Source organism: Peromyscus leucopus, chromosome 9, assembly GCF_004664715.2.
Source record: "Peromyscus leucopus breed LL Stock chromosome 9, UCI_PerLeu_2.1, whole genome shotgun sequence".
Taxonomy (NCBI): Eukaryota; Metazoa; Chordata; class Mammalia; order Rodentia; family Cricetidae; genus Peromyscus; species Peromyscus leucopus.
In genome coordinates, this window is record NC_051070.1 from 100,714,452 (window position 1) to 100,730,385 (window position 15,934).

Below are 15,934 nucleotides of genomic sequence, written 5' to 3' on the forward strand. Positions count from 1 at the left end.
AGCTATTTGAAGCCTAGGGGGATGTCTAAAGGAAATGTACTCAACCTGTAAAATGATATCAGCGTTGTTGTGTTTATTATACTAATGTTCATAATAGCTATGACACAGAGTCAGCCTAAGTGTCCACCAACACATGAATGAATAAAGAAAGCATGATCTATATACTCAAGATAGTATAATTCGGACAAAACAGAGCAAGAAACCCTGCCATTTGTAACCAAATGGATGGAAATGAAAGACATCATATTAAACATAATAAGACACACTGAGACGAATGATGCATGCTTCTCTCACATGGAAACACATCAAAGAATAAATGTTAACCAGATCATATAAGGTTGCATGTATGTTGATAATTTCAGGGCTGACACTAATTATTAAATAACCAATTTGTCTGCTCTTCCCTGGGGAATACAGTTTCTTCTGATCTCAGCATTCCTTAGTTGTCCTAGATGAAGTAGCTATTTATCTAGGGTTGAAAACATTCCCCATTCTCAGTTAGCATGTCTATTGGTATTGCCATTATTCAGTCTTGGTTAGGCAGTCATGTTGATGAAACTTCATGACTATCGCTTCCTGGCAATATTAAGGAGACACAATCTCACAGAAAACTTCCTGTTCCTCTCGCTCCTATAATCTTTCCATGCCAGAATGCACAGGTTGTATTTATATACTTAGGGATGTGTATATATAATTTATACACACACACACACACACACACACACACACACACACACACACACATATATATATATATATATATATATATATATATATATATATATATAAAATGCTATAAAAAGAGTCCATGAATTTGAGGGAAAGAACAGGGCAGGGGTACATGAGAGGGGCTGGAAGGAAGAAAGGCAAGGGGAAAGTTATATAATTATAATATAATTTCATTTTTTTTTAAAAAATAACAATGTTGACAAAAATCATTTGATCTAACAGTTGGATTACTAGGTGACTCAGGAATGAAGGGGCAAAACTGTATGATCAATGTCTAACATATAACCTATTGATGATAATGAAAAATATATTTAATTTGGCTTCCAGTAAAAAAGGCTTAAATACAATTAAGTGCTATAAACTTGAGTAATATCAATATAAATGAAAGGAAAATACAGTTTGGAAATTATTGAACTTAAAGATGAAAAATATGGTTTTAAAGTTAATGACTAGTGTAGGTTATTGGGGGGTCAGATAAAGGAAAGAAAGCAGCCATTAATGTGGCTCATATTTCCTTGCCAGAATCTGAAGATATAATTTTATTTTGAACTTGCATAGATTGAAAGACAAAGGTTACATTCTGGGAGGCAGAGGGAATCAATTTGAATAAAATAAGGAATGTAACTTGTGTGCAATTTGCTGGGTCACAAATGGAAGTTATTCCTTCCATTAAGTCACCCCTGGCACCTTTTCAATAATTGGAGAAGTATCTTTACAACTAACACCATGACATAAGCTGAAACTCTGACTTCTGGCCTGGTCTAGACCTCTGTGTCTGACTTCTCATATTCTGAGCTTCCCGGCATGATGTTGACTACATCCAGATGCCTCCCCTGTGCCACAGTCACAGCCTGTGCTGAAATGACCTCATTCCTGCTTCCCACAAACCTATAGATTCATGGCTGGTCCAATATTCTTGTTAGAGTGACCCTTCCTGGCTTCTCCTCCTGAGTCCTTGCTGCAATTGTGGTCTGCTTATCCAGTATTATATAATTGGTCCTTTAATTGTTTTATGTTCAGTATGTTTTATTTCTGAATAACTTGATTTTAACTTTTTAAATATCTGAATGACATAATTTTTCTTCCTTATTTTCCTCCTTTTCATCATCTTCCCCTTCCTATTTCTTTCTCCATGCACTAGCCCAGTATAAATTGGTTCATTCAATAGGCAAGAAAAACCAATGTCATAGGACTAAACGTGACTCTCGTGACTGTCCAGTTACATTCACTTTCCTTTTCCACATGGTGATTCTGTTCATAAATCTGTTCAAGTAATTGAATGTAGGACATTTCTCAGAACAACTATCATCTTTGTTCTTAAAACACAAAGAATCTAGTATTTATAAACTTTTATGTATGTAGTTAAGTAGATCCCTTTTCATGATCAGTTAGCAGGAAGAATTATAACAGCTTGAATTCTCTCCTTTTCAATCTTCTTCCAAAATTAATACTTTATATGTTGATGCTCTGACCATGTGTACCCCAGAATATGATCTCCCTTGAAATTGGGGCCATTGCAATCTGAGATGATGTTGTACTTGACTAGGACAGACACCCGTATGACTACTGACTTAAAATGAGGTAACTGAGAACATATAAATGCACTGTTGAGGGAGGCCCCATAAAGAAGAAAGTAGAGTCAAGCTGATGCATCTATAATCAATGAGGTATCATCTTCACTAAGGCTCTTAGAAAATACAATTGTCTAACGTTCTCAGAAGAACCAGTATGTTGATGCCTTCACCCAGGGCTTCCAGTTTCCCTACTTGCAAGATATCATATTTTTGTGGTTAAACCACTCAGGTTGTAGTACTCATTTTATGACTTCCCATATTATTAGTCAGGGTTCTTGAGAGGAACAGAACTTATAGAATGATTGTGTGTGTGTGTGTGTGTGTGTGTGTGTGTGTGTGTGTGTTTGTGTGTTTATGTATGTGTGTTTGTGTGTGTGTGTGTGTGTGTGTGTGTGTTTGTGTGTTTATGTATGTGTGTTTGTGTGTGTGTGTGTGTGTGTGTGTGTGTGTGTGTATAAAGGAAATTTACTAGAGTGGCTTACAGGCTATGTTCCAGCTAGTCTGACAATGACTGTCTATCAGTGGAAGGTCCAAGAATGCAATCGTTCTGTTATTCAGTCCATGAGGCTGGATTGCCTCATCTGGTCTTCAGCCAGATCACAAAGTCATGGGCTCTAATGCCAGTAAAGAAACAGAATTGTTATGGAGGCAAGAGCAAGCAGGAAAAGAAAACAGGCTTCCTTCTTCTATGCCATTCTTATAGGCTTCCAGCAGAAGGCATGGTCCAAATTAAAGGTGGAACTTCCCACCACAAAAGAGCAGATTTAACATGTGTCGTCCCACTTCAAATGATTTCATGAAGAAAGAAATCTCTCACAGGTGTGCATAGCCATTTGTGTTTTAGTTAATTCTAGATGTAGTCAAATTGACAACTAAGAATAGCCATCACACATATGTTCATTAATGTCCAAGAAGACGCACTTTAAATATGATATTCTCAGAGTTACAGAAAAAAGATGGGAAGTGAAATCAGCTCATGGACAAGATACACAAGGATAGTCCAAAGTGGAGTTTCTTGTTTTCCTTCTCCCATGGTGCATTGTATCCTCTTCCCATTGTACAGACAGCATTGCTTCAGGCAACTGTGTGTGGCAACATGAGTGATGAATTGTCAGTGAAAAAATTAACCCAAGTCCTCTAATATCCAGAAGTTTTACTGAGGCTTCATCACAAACAAAGGGTTGTCTGTCCACATGAACTCTGTGGAGGGTGAATTTGGTATATGACCCACTGCTCTCACCTAAATGCAACTGTTAGATTTTACAAGATCCCCTGGTAATCACAGACACTCCTCTTAGGTATGACATTCAGTAGATGTTTCTTCTCATAAAGCAAAGTTTAATAAATTCTTAACTGTACTTTTAGGGAGACTCCTGAGGTAAGTTCTAGAAATTCTTAAGTCTACAGTGGTGTCATTCTGCAGCCACAGCTGAGGCCATGTTCACTTGGTACTTTGCTCAGGAGCTATCAGATCTGGTTTTGGTGGGTAAGACTTCAACATTGGCTTGGTGGTGCCCATTCAAAAGCTTAGAGATATTTCAGAAGGGGAGCTGTGGCCAGGAGGTATGTAGCTCTTAACTATTGTATGACATCCTCTTCTATATCTGGCAATTAAGGTTAAGAGAAGGGCATGGCACAAAAAGGAGACACTGAGATTGTATGAGAACTCTCATATTCAGGCCAGGAGCAGTTGATATTTATTAAACAACAGTTATCTCTGTCTCTAGGGAACTGAGAGGAGGAATTGATATTCTATTGCATTTATGGAGATATTCAGAACAGTAAAGCCTGGTCCTCCTGTGAAAAGAATTTCCATGAGAATCAACAGTACTAATGCAGAAAATCATGCTTTCCCATTTCCTGTGAACTAAGCTGATAATTTCACTGATTCCTCCAGGTAGGAGGTTTTAGTTTTTGACCAAACTTAATAGAACCTATGGAAGACAGCCTTGATGTCCACATCTACACTGTCTTGATTTTTTTGGACACTTAGGAGTTAGACAGAAGCTGTTTCAGGCCCTACTATTCAGACGTCTATTGGAGAAATTATTTTGGCCACTCCACGTAGTTAAAAGGATATTTATTTAATGGCGCAACTCACAAATTAAGTAATGGGTAGGTCGCAGGGTCTGGGGACGGTGTAATGCAGTCCAGCGGTGTTCTCCGGAGCTCTGCACAGTCAATCTGCAGGTCAGCGTTCCAGCACCGAGAGAGCGCCCAGAGCGAGGGCTGGCCCATCCAGCTCTCGGGTCCCCAGGCGCCTCCCCTCGCCCCGCCTCGTAGGCGTGACAGTTGCCAGAGTCTCAATGGGGGTTGGAACTTCCAGAACCAAGCTGGAATGGCTACCCACTACAGACGTCTATGGCTTTCCTAGAGAGGTTTAATGTGCCGGGTTCCGAGAAGCTCCTGGGAACCATTCAGGTCATCTCCAACCTGATTGGGTCCCACTCTTTTTATTTGCCTTGGTGACTACCTTTCTGCTCTCACCCTTGCCACAGTATCTAATAATATTTAGGTTATAATACTTGACCTTAATCATATGTGGGATCAAATAGAGATAACTAACACATATTAGATGAAGAGGTGAAATTACATCATATCATCTTGTATGTGAGAAACACTCATTTTTTATGCACAGTAACATCATTAACTCTAAACTTCTACAGGCGGAAGAAACTCAGGCTCTAAAAGGTCCTGAAAAGTACCACAAGCCAAATAGATTTCTACAGCAGAGTAAGATCCATTTGAACTCAGTCCAGAGTTCTTCCCACTCCTTCCTATGACAGGCTGCATCCTATCTATGCTTCAGCTCCTTTCCAGGCTGATCAGAATGCATCAAACTATGCAGAGATCCTTGCACAGCAAAGTAACTGCTGCCTTCAGCCCAACTGTGCGTATTTATAAGGCTCATTACTTGCTCAGCATTTCTGTTTTATCTGAAAAGTATTTCATTTCATTCACTCACATGTTCATGGTAAATAAAATGACGAGAGACTGTTATTAAATTGTGGTCTTTGCTGTCTTCCAACACAGCAATAAAAGGAAATGCTTTACAGAGCCCATGATTCATTGAAACACCAGTGTTCATTTTTTTGTTGTTTTTTTTTTTTTTTTTTTTTTTTTTTTTAGTTTTGTTTTTTGCTAACATTTCCCTGATTTGTATAAGTTTTTGTTTGAATACATATCATTAGTGAGTTTAGCCACAAACTGGTAACCTCTAGGTTGGAAATTTTCAAAATTATGACCTTGCCCTTCAAAAAGATAAATAGCTGATAAATGCTGTTGAGTGGATTGCTACGGCTAATTGTGATGCACTGAACAATTGGATATTGAAATGGATCATTGGAAGGTTACATAATGGTCAGAGTATTAATATTTATCATGTTTCTATAGCTATTCATTTCTAAACTGTCACATGGCTACAGAAATTTTATTGCAACGAAGAACTGATCTCCCTAAAGAACAGAGATATATTAGCATTCAAACTTGCCATGCTTAGGAATGACCAGGGATCTTTTCTTTTCTCTTGGGACTGGCTTGCTCAGGCAGGAATAAGGCAGCTTCACCAGCTAGACAGCAGTCATCTGTGCTCATTCCTACAATATAAAATAGTTTCTGGTTTATAGTGATGCCTCGGATTTAAAATTAAAAATTAATCGGATGCTATCAGGAACTGAACTGCCTTCTTCATTCATTCATTGAATGTCTAAAATTAATTTATGAAATTAGTGTTTTCCATCGTGGAAACTCCTTCTGGGGAGCAGGCATGTTCATGTGGACACTCAACCTGTGCCCAGTGCCCCCAGGCACATTGTTTCCACACTGTGTGTTGAGGCATCTCAACATTTCAAAGGGCAGAAACATAGCTTAGCTTTGTTTTCCTTCATATCTGATGTGTCTGCTTTGAATCACTCAGTAAACTCCCTAGTTGTATACTACAAACAAATTCCACAAGTTTTAATTTACATGTGATTGTTTTAATACCCATGCCATTTACTATGCCTTAAACCAAACTCATGGCGGTCTTTTATTTGTGTGTGTAGCTAGGGCTGGGAATGTTTATTATTCTTCTATGTTTTAATGTTATAGATAGAGCTAGGAATGAGTGGGAGAAGACAGGCATGTCTCTGCTTATGGCATATTTTTTTTCAGGTCAGTATTTACCTGAATTGAAGTCTGAGTCCCAGAAGTTAGTACAGCTAATACTCCTGTTGTCCTAAGCAAATATTTGATACAAATGGCTGTGTTGGGTACTACTCTGAACTGTTTGCTACTTTTGTGTCTTCTGCAGCGGCCCTAGCAAGCTAGGTCTCCTCAGTTTTCATCCGCCTCCCACAGCCCTATTTTGGTCTGGCTGTCGGATTTGTCGGCTGGCATTTTCTTTCTTTCTTTCTTTCTTTCTTTCTTTCTTTCTTTCTTTCTTTCTTTCTTTCTTTCTTTCTTTCTTTCTTTCTTTCTTTCTTTCTTTCTTTTCCTTCTTCTTCTTCTTCTTCTTCTTCTTCTTCTTCTTCTTCTTCTTCTTCTCCTCCTCCTCCTCCTCCTCCTCCTCCTCCTCCTCCTCCTCCTCCTCCTCCTCTTCTTCTTCTTCTTTTTTTTTTGTAACTGGGAAGCCATTCTTTCCAACACTGCTCCTTAACTCTAATACCAGTGAGTAAAATCTAAAAGTCTTTGTCTACTGAGAGGTCCATAAGGCAGTTAAATGAAGGAGGTCTCCATTCTTGAAGACCCACTGGTAGTCAGCGTTCTGTGACAAAATGCACGAGATATATGGAAGAACGTTTAATTTTGATGCATGTTTTCAATCCATGGTTGCTTGGTACTGTTGGTTCTGGGTTTGTAGAAAGACATAAAGCAATGGTGGGAAATAATGGTAGAGAAAAGCTGTTTGCCTCATGGAAGCTAGAATGTACAATGATCAGATGGGGCTGAATATCCCATAGCCCTGGCAAAGAACATTACCTCAGTGACTTAACTGCCTTCAATGAAGCCTCCTCTCCTAATGGTTCCACCTTCTCACAACAGTGTGCAGGCTGGTGGCCTTTGACAAGAGTCTTTGTGGAGACCATTTATAATCTAAATCATAATAGCACAGCTTTGCAGGTATGTGTCATTTGGCTTGGGGTGGGATACTTGAAGAGGGTAATCCTCTTGTCTTGGTCCTCTAGACCCCAGAGAGGGTATCTCTTTTCCTTGTCATTTTTTTTTTTTTTTTTAGTATTTCTCATTGGCTGCTGCCTCAGAGTTAGTAACAAGTTGACAGTGGGAACAACTCCTGAGCTGGCTCTGTCTTTTATTCTTGTAATTACTGTCTGTTCCTTTGCCTCCAGGGACCTCAACAGGGCTCAGCCTGTATCTTCCTGCATATCCAGTGCTTTCCAGTCACTCACTTTCATGTTCTGTGCTGTATTACCAAGTGCATGTCTTTTCCTATGTTGATTTGTAACTCATGAAGAATGGGGAGATTGATCAAGTGTCAAATAACAGAGCATTTAAATGGTGACACCATGTCCATTACCCTGCTTCTCAGGCTGAGAGTCAATGAGTTTCAGATATTATGACATAGCTTGTAAGAAAACATAAAATGAAATAGTTTCCTTCTGCTTCAGTGGTCATGAGGCTCCCAGAGAAAACCAGGAAGCCAGAGCTTTTATTATTCCCTTGCAGCCTCAACATTTAAATTTCATTGATGTTTCTAAAATGAAAGCATATTTCTAAATTATTTATAAAAATTATTTATTTGTTTTTTGTTTATATTGTTTAACTCATAAAATTTTAGTATTACTGTGGAGCAATATGGTGCCTTGTCATTTTTTTAAATCTGAGTATTTTGAAAGTAGGATATATTGAACTTGATGGGGAATTGGATAAGAAACATTTTCTATGGTTTCTGAACATCATGGAAATTATAAAATCCTCACAGTAATAGCTCTTCTTTTTCTTTGTCATCTTTTAAAATAATGAGGCAGGCCTAGAAGAAGCTCAGTACTCTTCTCTATTTAAATACAGTAAAAATATGCAGACTAGAGTGTTTTGAGTAACTATTCAGTGAGGATGAGGTGGTTTTGGAGAGCTGGTATGTTCACAGGAACAAGGCTAATGCAGGCAGAGGCCTACAGGGGAACTGGGGACTGCTGACATGGCCCTCCTGTGCCAGTTCTCATGGTCTTTTCTCCTTTGGAATGCTGAGCCGTTTGAATACTACCAGCCGACATATTTATAGTTACCTTTAAATCTTATTCACATGTTATGGAGTATGTTTTTTCTTCATTGGATTGTAAACAAGTGTACACGTAATGGAGGCTTTCAAAAACATTACTCATAAGTAGTATTTAGGAAGTTCTATGAACTTTATCAGGAGAAAGAAGAAGTAGAAAAAAGTTGAATTTACGTTCTCTCTCCCTTTCTCTCTCTCTCTCTCTCTCTCTCTCTCTCTCTCTCTCTCTCACACACACACACACACACACACACACACACACACACACACACACACACACACACACACACAAGCTTATCAAAATCACAGCAGAGTAAAGTTAAGACTTCTAAGGAGCCAAGTGCTCCTGGGCTCAGCACTGATTTCTGCTTCTGTCTCCAACTCAGCTTCCTTCTAGGTGACCTGATCAGATTCATGGTTTTAATATCCTCTTCATGCTGATGATACCAAAATGTGTTTCTCTAGCTCTCTCTTCTCCAATAAACTGCAGGCTCATTTATCCTGCTGCTCACTCAGTGTCTCCAATTATATGTATAATAGGCACCTTAAGCTTTATATATTTAGAACAGAATTCCCAGTTCCTGCCTAGAAAAATGGAATCATTACGCAGTGTTCCTCATCTGAAGTAAAACCTCCCCCTTTACACCAGTGCTTGACTGTGCCTTTGTCTAAATGGAGAGAAAGGAAATTCCTTATACACATGCTTTTCTTGCAACACATGATTGACAACCATCCCACAAGAAGATAGTTTGTATTTTGTCTGCTTAAAACTTAGTAGTAGCTGGGCAGTGGTGGCACATGCCTTTAATCCCAGCACTCAGGAGTCAGAGGCAAGCAAATCTCTGTGAGTCTGAGGCCAGCCTGGTCTCCAAAGTGAGTTCCAGGAAAGGCACAAAGCTACACAGAGAAACCCCTGTCTCGAAAAACCAAAAAATAAATAAATAAAATAAAAAATAAAAAAAAACTTAGTAGTAGCCCAGATTTGGCCCCACAAAATATAGTAGATATGATGAGTGGTGACTTACATATCTGAGAGAAGATTAAACAGCTTCTGTCTGGATTGCTGTATTTGTGGAAGCTTACTTGGGGTTCAGCTATTCTTCATGATGGCTCAGTGAGAATGAGCGAGGTGGACAGACTGATGTGGAAAAGTGTAGAGGTTTCCCATTCAAGACAACACAATTACCTTCAAATCATTTGTTCCTCTAGCTTTTGAGTGGCTTGGTGTATGATGCAGATATTGTAGAGTAGACATGTACCCCTGAGACATGTGTATGATGATAGCTTGTAACATAGCCACCAGGACTTGCATACCTATCTCTCAAGTCCTGCCATGCATTGCCACTCACATCAGTAAACTTTAGACGACTAATGTAGAAAGTACAGTATACATGATGGCGATTGCTTCATACCTCTGCCTCGGCATGGCTGTGAACCCACCATTGCTGACTCTGTGGAAAATGTCTTCTAACTTATTGCTCTATCCTTCCCCACAACAGAGAATGTTTTCTAGCTAGAAGATAGATTGATCCTTTGGAGACATGAGCAAAATCCATTCTTATTTTTATTAAAAGTTCCACTTCCGTCACATTTGATATAGTGTAAAGTGCCTTACTCTCTTCCATCAGGCCATATGTTATCTGGTGTCTGTCATTTTCTCTGAATTCTTGGCTGCATCTTCTAGACTTACAATGCCCAAACCATACTAATGTAATGCTTCTCTAAAACATTCATTTCTGAAGCAGAGGCAGCTCAGCAGCAGAAAATAGGCCCGTCTTTCATAATTGTAGGGTTGCCCCTGGTCTGTGATATTTGGCTCACTTCATACCCATGCCATTTTTTTCTCATCAGTGATTTACTTCATGTATCAGGTTATTAGAAAGTGAGGGAGCTGCCACTACTCTTTGTACATAAAAGACACCAAAGTCCTGGATGGTTCCGAAATGTCAGGTAAGAAGGAACCTGAGCTCTTGAACTATAACATAGAGGACACTGTCCATCAAATAGTAACACCTATATGAGTTTTTTTAATGTTGTTGCAATAACTTTCTCTTACTCCTAGTCTGGTTTACTGTGTTTTAATTTACCCACAGCCAACTGTGATCCAAGATGTGGAAACTTCCAGAACTAATTCATAAATATCATATAACATCTCTCTCTCTCTCTCTCTCTCTCTCTCTCTCTCTCTCTCGCCCTGGCTATCCTGGTACTTACTATGTAGACTGGGCTGGCCTCAAATTCACAGAGATATGCCTGCCTCTGCCCTCCAAGTGCTAGGGTCAAGGGTGTCCACCATTATGCCCTGCACTTTTACAAATATTCTCAAGTTTACACTGGGAGTTCTCCGGATGGTTCCTCATTGATATGAGAGGGCTACTGCACAACTTGTGCCACACCACTGAAGTGCTGGTCTTACTCATTGTAACATTGCAGCAACTGTGTTTCCCTGTCTTGTACTGTGTAATTTCTTCTCAAAGCCTTTGTACTTACAGCTCTTTCTGCCTGCTACTTTTCTTTCTGTTTTATTATTTGCTTCCATTTCACACAGTGAACAGCCCCTCCCTATGCAGACCCACATTTGCAAATCTTATTTCTTTGGCTTTATTTATTTCATAGTACACATCATCATTTGAAATATTACTTACATGCTTTACTTGACATGTAAAATTATGACCAGTGCAGTTAGGAGTAAGCTTCAAATAGACATGACCTGGCTTTCTTTCTACTTATGAATATATATATGTATATATATATATATACATATATATATTCATATATATATTACATATACTACATATGAATATATATATTACACAGAATAATGGGTTTCATTATATCATTTTTATTCATGCATATATGTACTTTGATCATATTCACATCTCTCTTTCTGATCCCCCTACACTTGAAATATCTAGATAATGTCTAACACAGCCAGTGTTCATCATGTCCCTGAAGAGTAATGGATTCAAAGAAGCTCTATAATGTAGACTGAGAAAGAAATAGAATTGGAAGTTCATCTTACATAATTAAGTTAATACCAGTGGGTGAATCATTCAACTTCTCTATCTTCTCACAACTGTCGAATAGGAATAGTATCTATTTCATGGAATAATCATGATAATTAAATACTATATACTATATATATATGTGTGTATGTGTATGTGTATGTGTATGTACATATATATATATGTATATTGGGTGATATATATTGATACACACACACACACACACACACACACACACACACACACATATATATTCTCCTTTCTCTAGTGTGTTCTTATTCAAAAACTTTGGTGTATATGTTTTTTTCTCTCTCTCTGGACTTATGCTAACCTTAATATCTTTTTTCCTAATAAAAGTGGGGATCTAACACATTTGAGGCCTCTCATAGGGCAGTCTTTCTGGACTGGAGTAGACCATCACAAGGACTGTTAATACTTTTTTTCCTCTGACAACCTGTGAGTCCCTTTAATACATAATAAACCAGGAGAGCTTGAAACCTTCCAATGTTTTGAGTCTAACACCATCTTTAGTGCTGATTAGAGTTGTCATACTCCATGCTGATTGTGCTGTGTAAATTGTACCTTTCCTGATTCCCAGATGAACCCATGAGGGTGCATTTGGAACAAGGGAGGTGTGCCTATGACATATCTGTTTATTAGACTCTTCAGAGATTTAATAGTATTTTTTGGGAGGGGCTGATGTAGGAAATAAATGTTTAGAATCCACTGCTACTTTGTCTCATAATTAAAATCTGTGGATAAGGGATAAGAGAACTTCCTTCTGATACTGAATAATCCTTAGTAAAACATGAAACTGATCTTCTTCATCTATTCCCACTTTCCTGTCCAAGAAACATTCACAATCGTATAGAAATGTAGTGGTTAACTTTTCCCCGTAGTAATGCAGCTCCAGGGAGCAAAGTTATTTTTCTTTTAGGAAATAAAAAAATCTTTTTTATGTATGAAATATATATATATATATAATATATATTTATACATATATATGTACTCACACACGCACATATATATATATATATACATTGCATAAACAGATATATAGTTTTCCTATGGTATTCATTATTTCATGGGAAGGTGTTTATGGGATGTGGTTAGGAAATAAGATTCCTCAGGGAAGCTATACAAATGGCCCCAAATGCTGGTTTTTTGTATTTATTCCAGTTTCCTTTCATGCCCCTATATTTATGTATGAGCAATGTATTTGTTTCTACTACTATAATCATCAAAATAATCATATTAAAGATATCTTACCATATTTATGATTTTATTTTGTTTCATTTAAGTCCACTTCAATTTTTCTATGGTGTTTCACATTTTGTAATAAGGAGGATCTGAAAGGTGGGCGTTGCCTTCCTGGAAATGGTTTTATGATGACAGTGGTCATAGATGACTTGACTGTCCTGAAGTCACTTCCCTTTCTGTCCTTTCTGAAGGAGAGTCATTTTATTCTATTGGAGACTTTTCTCCCATGTAATTGTGGATCTCTAAGGGACTTGATAATACTCTATACTTAAGCAGCAATTCCTTCCATTAGTCAGTGTTTTTGTTCTTTAGGAATGGATAAGGCAAAACATTTGAGGGCAATGGAGGACACTCCTAACCTGTGACTGTCTTTGCCTCTGACTGTGAACAGAGGAGGGTGTTCCACTGTATCTCTGTCAGGTATCTGAGGTGGAGAAGGGAACCGATCTTTAGAGGGAAGCCAGAGTTACATGTATTACAATATGGCAATGATAAATCTAGCCCTTTGCATCAGCACTGTGCAAGTGACTCACCTAACCATGAGCCAGAGCCTAGCCCTAGATTTCCAGGAGCGTTACCAGAAAGCACCATCCCAGTGAATGTTCTCATGTGCACTTCACTGAATATTTATGAATCTGAGAAGCTCTGAAGAAACCATGTCTCCCAGAACTGTGTTTTCTGGGTTATTTACTGGTCATTTGTATATTTTGGTGAATTGTACATCCAGTATTTCTATTTTCCTCTTGTAGATTTGTGTGTTCCACAATGCTTTCAAAAGTTTTGTTACATTTTTTTCATGTGTTCTTCTTTGTTAATTACAATGCAAATGTAATCTCTAAGAATTACTGTATTTAAATTTTTCCCTTTCTTTTTTGAGATTACAATGTATGCCAATGATTTTGTTGTTTTCTTTCTTTTCCTCCCTTCCTTCCTCTCTCCCTGCTCCTTCCTGAATGTCTTTCTTTCTATTCTTCAAACTCATTGCATTCTCCCTGACTACAGACATGAAGCTCCATGCTTGGTTCCAATATATATACATTATATATAATATTATATTTAAAAAATAATCGGACTTATGGAATTTTTGGGACATAAGACTTATTTTTCTTACCCCTCACCAGATGACTCTTATAATAGGAACTTCTAAGCAGTCTTATTAATAAAAAAACCTAGAGCCAGATATTGGGGTGAAAGCTGAAAGATCAGAGAAACAGAACAAGCTGCAGCCACATTCTTATCTCTATGAAATCCTCAGCCTCAAGAGAGACTTCTTGTTTACTTATGCCTTATATACCTTTCTGGCACACACACACACACACACACACACACACACACACACACACACACATATATATATATATACATATATGCATATATACATACATACATACACATATATATTCCCCCCCCCCCCGGAATTAAAGGCATATGTACATCCCAGTACTAGGATTAAAGGTGTGTGCCACCACTTCCTGGCTTTACAGTGTGGCCTTGAACTCACAGAGATACAGACAGATCTCTGCCTCCCAAGTGATATGATTGATTAAGAATGTGTGCCACCACTGTCTGGCCTCTATGTCTAATCTAGTAGCTGCATCTGTCTTCTGATCCCCAGATAATTTTTATTGGGGTACACACAATATATCACCACAGACTCTTTAGTTTTTTATTACCTTTTACGTTGTGGTGTTTTTGAATGACTTTTCTGGGCCACTGTTATAAATAGCTGTCATTAATGTCTTTTGGTACACATTAGTCTTCTTTATATAGTTTACATCCTCTAAAGTTAACATGCATATGTGGCAGATGTGTGTAGAGTATAATATATAACTAAAACCTTACTCAGTTTATCTCAAATCAGTAACTAATTTCCTCATCACTGTGTATTGACCACTTCATTATTTTCTCATTGATTTAGAATTCTAACATTAATATAGTGAATTTGTATATATGCCAGGATTTTTTCCAGACTTTTTGGTTGTTTCCATTCATTTCTCTTTTTTTTATAGCTATATTGGTTTGTGTTAATTAACTTTTCTGTAGGTTTTGTGATATAACTAGGTCACTTCTTCTCAGCATTATATTCTTTCACATGGGTCATTTAATTTTTTTTGTTATGAGTTTAAATTCAAAGTGAACTAGCTGAAGGAAAAGAAAGGAAATTGAATGAAAATAGTTTTATTGCTCTCCAGGATTAGGTGAGCATGGAAAAGAGTGGTTATTCTTGACTAAGACTAAATGTAATTATATAAATTAAGCACATTCTCATGGCTATTCTTTGTCTAGTGTGTTTTTTATCTAGTACATTAATTTTCAAACATCCTCAGAAAATAAAGTAACTAGAAAAAAATCTGTTTCCTTTCAACCTCTCCTTTTATGTGGCACATTATTATTTACTACATTTGTGTACATTTTCGGACTTCTTTTACAAGACATCTTTTCCATATTTGCTCTAATAATCATCTTCAGAATCAAAACAAGAAGGCTTGCAGAAGTGAAGTGATTGACATAAACCTGTAAAACATGTTAGCAACAACCATGGAACTATAGTCTGTCTACTCAGTCTATTGCACAGATTCTGTAGACTGTCTGTGACTAGCATCAGCTAGGAAGTTCCCTTCACCTGGGAATGCACATAAAGAGATGCGTAAGTGTTGCTCTACATTGATATGAAGCTTGAACTTCCCTTTCCCATTGTGACTGGGTATCCTTTCTTCAGTAGCAATGGTTCCCAGAGCCACATGCCTGGTGTACCCCCTGATCTTTGGCTTTATGTCTCAAGATGCTAGCATCCCTGACTTTAGAGATTTTGCTTGACAGAGATATATCAGCTTGCCAAATAGCTGTCCTCTTTCTGACTCTTCTGTTTTGCGTGACCACTCCTTGCCATACAAAAGTCAATCTTTTTTTTTTTTTTTTTTTTTTTTTTTTTTTTTTTTTTTTTTTTTTTTTTTTTTTTCCGGGTGATGTTGGCAATGTTATGGGGATCTCACCACTGGCTAAAATGCTCCCTCTACATGCTCACTGATGTTTTCCTTAATGGACTATAATTTCTACTTCTTAAGCTCTTTTTACAGAATGCTGTAATGAAGGAGGTGTGACTTGGGTTTGGAAATGTGGTGCTAAATTATCCATCTATGAATTAACATGTA

General features: G+C 37.8%; 1 protein-coding gene across 9 annotated transcripts in view; it reads left to right on the plus strand.

The window, feature by feature from the left end:
• Nrg3 (neuregulin 3) overlaps positions 1-15,934 on the plus strand; it is a 1,038,176-nt gene that overhangs the window by 77,581 nt on the left and 944,661 nt on the right. The window lies entirely within an intron of this gene.